The sequence below is a fragment of the Saccostrea cucullata genome, unplaced genomic scaffold (genome assembly GCF_032062105.1).
Source record: "Saccostrea cucullata isolate Sc308-1 unplaced genomic scaffold, CSIRO_AGI_Scuc_v1 ctg2638, whole genome shotgun sequence".
Lineage (NCBI taxonomy): Eukaryota > Metazoa > Mollusca > Bivalvia > Ostreida > Ostreidae > Saccostrea > Saccostrea cuccullata.
The window spans coordinates 54505-63553 of record NW_026935387.1 but is presented as its reverse complement, the minus strand read 5'-3'; the positions used below and the strand labels follow the sequence as shown (position 1 = coordinate 63553).

General features: G+C 33.3%; 1 long non-coding RNA gene across 1 annotated transcript; it reads left to right on the top strand.

Annotated features, from left to right (window-relative positions):
• Positions 1-2685: 2685 nt before the first annotated feature.
• Positions 2686-8411, top strand: LOC134242655 (uncharacterized). The gene is made up of 3 exons (XR_009986893.1): positions 2686-3789; positions 5367-5555; positions 8194-8411. It is a non-coding gene; the product is annotated as an uncharacterized LOC134242655 (long non-coding RNA).
• Positions 8412-9049: the final 638 nt, after the last annotated feature.

Sequence of the window (9049 nt, the reverse complement as noted above, 5' to 3'; positions counted from 1 at the left end):
ATTTTGGTGCCATATTCCCTGTAATCTTCACTAAATAAGAAAATCTCTATGCATTTGAGACTTTAACAACGTTTACCCTGAAGTGTACCAAGTGCATTCAAATTTAAGCATTGCACGCGTGCACATGTGAATGCATGTGCGTAATAACCATATCATCTTGTCTACACAATCTATATATTTTATTATACTTAATATTAAAGTATTTAATCCAAAAGTATTAAAAATACGCTCATTCGAGTGTATTTTTGATTTTTTTCATTTCATGTGCACGCACGTGCATACATGAGCATGGTGACCATACTTTCTTGTAGAAGTCCATTACATCTATCTATGTTCTAAATCCCATCCCATTTGGTTGAAAACCAAGGGAGTTGTAGCTGTTTAAAGTTTCAGCCAATCAGATTGCAGCGCACGTATACGCACGTGTATGCATGTGCATAGTGACATACCTTCTTGTAGAAGTCCATTATATCTATCTATGTTCCAAATCCCATCCTGTTTGGTTGAAAACCAAGGGAGTTATAGCTATTTAAAGTTTAAGCCAATCAGATTGCAGCGCACGTGCATGCACGTGTTTTCATGATAATTGACCTAAATCGTTATGTAGGATATTTTAATACATGCCTATGTTCAAAATTTCAAAGGATTGCGTCAAAAAACAAGAAAGATATTCAGACTTTAGTTTCAGCCAATCAGAGCAAAGCGCACGTGCATGCGCGTGAGATCTTGCTATTTTGACCATGTCATATTGTCTATGGTACTAATATATCCTTATATTATGAGTTTCAAAGCATTTCATTAAAAATGTTAAAAGTTACATCAATATCAATTAAATCGGTCATTTAACGTGTTGCACGTGCACGCTCTTGCAAGCACGTGCGCGCAAAATGACCTTGATTCCGCATATCTACATAACATGTCTACTGACCCTATAAAGGTTTTACCTACATCGGATGAACAGTTTACAAGATCACTCGCGGACAAAAAAGTACCCAGGAAGAAGAAGAAAAATAAGTAAAAACAATATGTTCCCAAACTCCGTTTGGGGAACATAATAATAATAAAAAACAGAGTAAAAACAATATGTTCCCCAACTTCGTTTGGGGAACATAATAAAGGAAAGAAAACAGTATTATCTGTTCATCACTAATAGATTATCTATCCTAAAAATTACTGTTAAAACTCAAGTAACAATTTCCTATGTGTTCATCTTGAGCAAGTTTGGCGCGAAGATTTACTCGTGGCGTTTGACGCAAAATTATGAATAGTGACTGCCTTTCATTATTCTAAGACAGACGTACTGTTTCAGAAGTATGTAAAAGTAGATTTAGAGATGTGGTCCCAATAGTGTAACATTAAGCGCTGTGTATTTTCATGCTGGCGACCTGGGTTCAATCCCGTTTTTTTCCATAAAAAGTTTTATCACTTTTTCAGCTCGATTTTGCGGGTTTAATTTTTTCAGAATCGGACGGAAGACCTCTCGTTGCTCGCAACGAGTTTCTTTTCTAGTTATTATTATTATTCTTTCTTCATAGTACAGCCGATATCTCAGCTATGCGTGGACGGATTTCAAAGATTTTTACAGGGATAATGCATAATGTGAATATCTCCAGACGTATTTTTCATTTTTTTAAAATTCACTTTCGTTCGCGATTTTTGGTGATTTTTGTTTTTTTAAAATGGCATTTTGTCCAGAAGTTTTCTCGAGAACGGCTAAAGATATGAAAGTGAAACTCACTGAGGTGATGGAACATCGAATTCCGTTATGGTGAACGACCTTTATTTTTCGTCGTTGGCACTTCGGTCGCAAACGGAAGTGAATTCAAAAAGTCTCATTTCTCAACTTTTTTGTTTTTCAATATTTTTCTTTAGGATTTACAGGGTTTATAGAGTGTCGTATGAGAATTCTTAATATATGTTCAGTATCTTGATGCGTGCATATATTGCTAAGATATGACCGAACTAAACTTTGTCCCACTGTCGGGGGTTCGAATCCCGCCAGAGGCGTTTCAAATTTTTTTTTCTAAGTTTCCGTCTTTTTTCAGTTGCAAATGACTTTTATCTCTTTTATAACACGTATGGAATATTTTGCCGATTTTTAAAAGCTATTTTCTGAGATATTTTGAGGAATACCTGTAATTATCATGATGTATGCTGATATACTGCTGTGAATAAACGTAAACAAAAAATACATTCTGAAATCTATTTCCTGGGAGGACACAGCATAGAACTCTAACGAAAAGTCGGTCGGAAGACCGCTTGTTGCTCTAGCAACAAAAACGCATCTAGTTATTATTAGGGTCTTCCGAGCTTCCTTCGGAAGACCCTACTGTTATTCTACTGTTTCTTATTATTATTTGCTTTTTTTTTTCCCGCCGAATTTTTGACAGGCGATTTCTCAAAGACCTTTTGACTGATTTTTATGAAACTTTCAGGTTAGATACCTTGTATTTACACCTATTTACATCTGCTTTCAATTTTTTGATACATGCCTTACTTTGTGAGTTATTGCCCTTTAATTGATAATTTTGATGTCTCGTGTCCACTAATAAACTCAAAAACGACATATGATAATTTTATGAAAGTTGGAGAACTTGTAGCCAATACATTGTAGATGTGCATAACGATAAAATTATAAGCTGATTTCTTAAAGATCGGAAGCTATGTGACGGCAATTTCTAGTATTTTTTTTCCATGAAATTTTGCTTCTTTTTGTGTAATAACTTTTGAACCGGGAATAATTTGGTAAGAAATATAAAACAAAAGTCGTGCATAATTACGAGAGCTTTCATATAAGATCAAGGAAAAGGGGCTGGCCCCTATAATTAGGGGTTAATAGCTCATACACGTTTTTTTCTGATAGCTAAAAATATTGGCATATTATGAAAAAGTTTGACTGAAATGATTTCGAACTTATTAAATCTTGTCATTTGATATTAAAAGAAATAAACTTCAAGCTGTATTTAATTGTTTTTAATAAAACAATGTGAGAAAATGTGAGAAACCTTTCAGGAACAAGTTGTCTACTATAAGCCATCCAAGCCTTTACTGCATGTGCACAGTTTTAGTTGATGCATCTGAAAGATATAGTTTTGATACGGTGTTTCTCTGTTTTCTTTTTATTCAAATAATTTTAAAATGTGGTGATGTACACAACAATAATTAGTTTAGAGGATTTTTTTCGGGGTCTCTTGTTTGTAAACAACGCGCGGCATTGTGGGAAATAGGAAAGTACTAAAGACGCGGTGTACTAAAACTTATTTGACCTGATTCAAAATTGTCTGTAAATGTTCCAAACAATTGAATTTTTGTATAGCATAATGCATCAAGGTCATAAAGTCTTTACCTAAGTAATTTAAAAAACTCAATATTATCATTTAATTAAAAATTAAAACGTCAGGTAAACATCAGGTCTTTAGTATATCCCGTTTTTAGTGTGCCCCTTCGAGTCGACGTCGGACACATGTTTACAAACTGAAAATAGAAATGATTTGTGAAGTTGAACATTTTCTCACCATAGAAGCCGTATGTAGACATGCACGCACATTTAATCTGCAGCTACGAAGTACTTTGTCACTCCTCTGGAACATTATTCTAAACAGATTTATCCCGATTCATATATTCTAAGAATCTTGTGTGAATTGTTTATGAGGAAATTCCGACTGTCACATTAACAAGGATGAACACTCTTGACTCTGCTTCGGATTTCCCAGTGATAATTGTATCTAGTAATGAAAGAGCTGACGGCGACATTTTAATGTATGATTGGCCTTGACCATTGGAATGAAGGTTAGAATATTTTTTTTTTACATAAAATTTACACTGATTACATGACAACTTAGTAATAGAGCATTGGTATTATTAGAAATACACAGACACACTAATATATTATCTGTTTTACAGTTCAGATGCTCTCTGTTAGCCTTGTAAATACCCATGATTTTATATTTTATTTTAAAAAAAAATTGAGTATGTAATTTCAACAAGTCTCGCTTTCAAAACCAAAATGCAAAATTGCAACACAACAGTTGTACTATCTATCATAGTGATCATACTCTGTAAGTTAGACTACACTTATTGTTAGTTACAGTATATATTCAACTAATTATATATTGACAGTGCGACTGTTCGGGTGAGGGCAGATACTTCTTCAGTTTTAATTTAGATCAGGCTTGTCAAACTGCATAGGCATGCGTAATGGCAAAATTAATGCTTTAGGTGACATGATTTGTAAAAGATGTCATAATAGCCTTACTGACGTCTGACTGTAGAAGTAAATTTTTAATTCGCATTTGTTTTCTTCGCATTAGCTGTCATGTGAACACAGTTTGATTTGCATTAGTTTACTCTGTGATAATTTACTGCGAATTAATTAAACTCTGCTTGTGAACAGGGTAATAGACTCTGAAGTCACATGACGTCGTAATGCAGGTAGCTAACTTAGGGCTACATACTAGGGGTGCAATGATACACCTACCCCACGGTATGATACATATCACGGTATTCAGTTCACGATACGTATCACGGTACCTGACATGATATTGTGTTAAAAAGTCAGAGGTTTGTCATCATATACTTTCAACTCAAAAGTTTTAACAAATGTTCATTGAACTAACACTGGGAAAGTGATAACATCATTCGACCCGTTAAATATGAGGCTGGAAACAGGTTTAACTGCCATGTCTGCAGTTTCATTGACCTCATGTTTCATGCAGAAGCCATTTTAAAAGTGTAATTGAGGAACCAAAACAGACAATTTGGATAATTACAGACCGAATGAACCGAACTGTGATAACAGTTTGATGTATCGTGAACTGAACCATGGAAAAATAAACCGCGGTATACCCTCAAACGGTTTATCGTTGCAATCTTACTACATAACCAGTCTAAAGCTTGAATATAAGTGCTGATTTTAATGTCAGAGCAATGTTTTTATTCACTATTTATCTCAATCTATCCATTAAATTAAAGTGAGTTTATTTTTTGGAATATTTTCATAATTAATTCTTACAAGAATGTAACTTAAACATGTTAAAGAAGTAAAGCACTGTGGGTCCAAAGTTAACTGCGGAAAAATTGTATGGATCAATGTGCAAGTCACAATCTTCTTTTGCCAAGGTGTTATCATAAGAGCTCGCATTATGAGCAGGGATTTGTGCTGCTGTCTGGACTCGCTATAAATAGATGTTCTCAAAACGTCTTAATTAATATCATACTTTATTGACAAAAAAAGGACAAATATTGCTCAGTTAAATTGCATAAGAAATTTGTTTAAAAAAAATTGTAATAATAGAAAGTTTGCGTTTTTGTACGATAAGACTGCAGGAATGGTTTGTTTGTTTATTGGCCTATCAAACATTTTTCAGTTATTTTATGGTGCCACCACTTGGGATAGTATTAACTGCAAATAAAGACTTGTACTCAGCACTTATTGCCTTTGAGAAGTATGGGATCCTTTTTGTGCCAACACCTACCGTGACACAGAATCTTGGTTTTTACAGTCTCATCGGCGTATCCTGTCTCAAGCATTTAGCAATGGGATTGGAACCTGCGACGTAAGGATCAGCTTCTTACTGATACTTTGATTGATAATATTTATTTTAGAATTTCACTCATTCACATATTTAGAGATATGTTAATATATATTGTTGAAAAGCATCAATTAAGACCTTTACTTAGAACTCAGGGTCATTGTCCTAAGTAAACATGTACTGTGAGGTTTTTAATGTCTCATTCACTTTATATGCCGGGTGCATTGCTAAGGAACATTAGTGCTTAAATGTTTTTGTCTTAAATTTGATGCAGTGAATTAAAATCAAGCCCAGCTTCATGATTTTGCAAAGCGAATGCCCTACCACTAGGCTACCATAACAGACAATGATGTATTTGGGTTTTATTATATAGCTAATAATTAGTCTCTAATAAAATACAACCAAGAATATAGAGAATTTTAGCGTTTAATACGTTGATGTTTTATCATGTTTATTGAACACTGCTTTGTATAGCGTATATAAGTTTGCCCAAAACATTCCAAATACAAGCGTTCAATATTGAACGCCTCGTTGTAAACAAAAAAAAGTTGTCTAGTCAAATCCTCAGAGCTATATTAATGAAATTAAATGGCATTTACATAAGATGTGTTTATTTTTTTTACACAAAATGAAATTATTTACTAAAAATTTAGTGCATATTAGATCCATTAAAACCTTAATAAGCAAATCATATCACTCAATTGAGTCATCAAAATGATGTTATATTGAACGCTTACAGGACAGACGTTAATTTGAATAACGCTATTGTTAAAAATCATTTATTTGAGTTTTTTTAATTGAAATAATTATCATAAATTACTATAGATGTACTTTTTCCCACGGGGTCATAATTCCACGCAATCTCAATTTCTGTTTAATCTTTGGATACATATAGAAAATTATGCAGATTTTTTTAGACAGTCACTGTATGCCTTACATTTACAAATTTCTGAGGAAAATGTGTGACTGCGTACATAGAGTTAATTAATATAACGCGGAAAAATGTACTTCTACAGTCTGGGAAATGTTTTAGCCATATAGTAAAGGAGTTATTGAACATATATTGGTGAATATTGGCACTTGTTGGCTGTTCAAATGCACTGGTGATCTCGTGCATTTGAACAGCCAACTCATGACAATATATATTCACCAATATAAGTTCAATAACCCTGTCATATAGGAAAAATGCTTAGGCAAATACTTATAATGAATTGAAGCTTATACTTTATATAGAAAATTGATTTTCATTCCCTGTCTTTTTAAAACATTTGGAAAACTAAATGAAAAAATTATTTACATGTACCCCATTAGCTGCAGAATTGTAGCTCTCCGAAAAATATGTTGAAAGACCGGAGAGCTACATTGCCACCCATTGAAAAAAATGTATATTTATTGCACACAAAAAAAGTGCGCTGTGTATTGATTTATTCCTCAATGTTTTTAAAACAATAATCTCAAAATATTGCTAACCGTGTATTCCTAACATAATCTTTCACTGTTTCCACAACAAGTGTCCCTGATATCGAGATCATTGAAAATTTTGTTTGTTTATACAGATTATACTGTCATTTTTGTTTGTAAGATAATTCAGCCCAACAAGCTTCATGTAGATATCAACTACAAAAGTAGTTGATAGAATTGTACGGAAAATTTTTAAATCTAATTTTCTTGCAATTGAGGTAAGAATTTGGGAGATTTAATTCATACACCATGTACACAAGCGCAACTTTTTGTGCGCAATAAATATAGTTTTTTCAATGGGTGGCACTGTAGCTCTCCGGTCTGTCCAATAATATTTCGGAGGACTACAGATCTGCACCTGGTACCCCATGTACTTTTACAAAAATTATGCATGGCTAGTCGATTATGAAAATTATTGTGTCCTGATAAGGCCATTTGTAAAAGCATGTTAGGAACAATGTGCCAACACAGTGTTCTCAACACTGTCAGGCTAAGGCAACCTAAAACAACATGCAGCTGTGCTGACACAAAACATGCTTCCATGGTAACTAAACTTTACACAGTCTATTATGTGTTAGCTTGACGGTGTGGTTTAAACAGCCTGTTGAAACATCTTTGAAACCATGTCGTCATAAACACACTAGCTGATTGTCATAAGCGTTGTAGTGCATTTTTACTTCATGCTAGCGTGCAAGTGTATTAAACCAGCTAGCATGTTGTCATAAACTTTGTATAGCATGGTGTTATAAAGGAGCTAGAGCTGCATTTTTACTTTGCGCTAGCTCATCGTTCCTTATGCGATAGTGTTTTGGGACTTTTGTTACTTCATTAACACACTGTGCCTAATGTATCACCTTTACAAATAGATTTATCTTGACACATAAAAATCATAACCAAATACCATCTTTCTGACTGATTAATCATTTAACAACTGTTAACCATTACCATTCCTAATATTTTTTTAAATGAACAAGTATCGTACATTTCCTTTATTTGAAATCATGAAAATGTGTTATTTTAAAACATCCTCAAATGACTGCTTGTTAACCTATATTCATAAATTATTAGAGAGTAGTTTTACAAGTAATACACATGCAGACAATGTGATAGTATCTTTGAATTCAGTTTGATGGTTTATCTTATTTTATAAGTTGCACTTTTTAAAAAAAAATCAATGAAAAATTTCAAATTCTTTTTATAGGTGTGACTGTGACTGTCATCTGAGTACTGAAATTTGCTGCCACGCATGATCCTGATTTGCCAGAAGAGCATCTGTTTGGAGATCAGATGACAAAGTATAAACAGCGTAATGAAATTGAAACTGTCATGTGAAACAGTCTCAGTTTAGGAAGATGACTTTAAATATAGCATATTCGAATTTTGATTTGAGAAAAAGACATAAATCCACAATTTGACAAATACCGGTATGAATATATCAAATCCTTTCAGTTTTTCAAGAGAAATAGATTTTGTTACAGAATCTAGTATGTTTAGTTTGGAATAAATGTTCTTTTTAAATGTGTCAGATCTTGTATGTTTACGTAGACCTGTATTAAGGTCTTCCATTTCTAAGGGAAGGCATACCAATGTTAATGGTTAAGATGATAAAGCTCTGTCTTCAGCAGCAAAAGATATTATATATGTATTTTTACAGAATTATGGAAGGAAAGTTACTATCTTGGCACAAACAACTACACCATTAACATATGTGCATTTTTCAGCACAAAGGACATGTACATGTTGTTTCAAACATAACATCAAAGAGATGTCCAATCATATTTAAAAGTCAACAAAGTACTAAATCTGTATACAGTTTAACTCATATGAGCTAATGCTGTAGTAATTTTTTTTTAAATAAAAGTCACCCATTATCATCTTTGAATTAAATTCATCAAAATTTCATGTTCTTCTCAGAACCACAGGCACAGGACAATTTAAGTTAAACTTGGCACAGAGCATTCTTTAGTGTAGGGGAATAAAATTTGTTCATATGAAGGGCAGTGCTTTTATAAAGAGATCTCTTTGTTGAATGTCCTGTTCAGAGAACTTTTCTACAC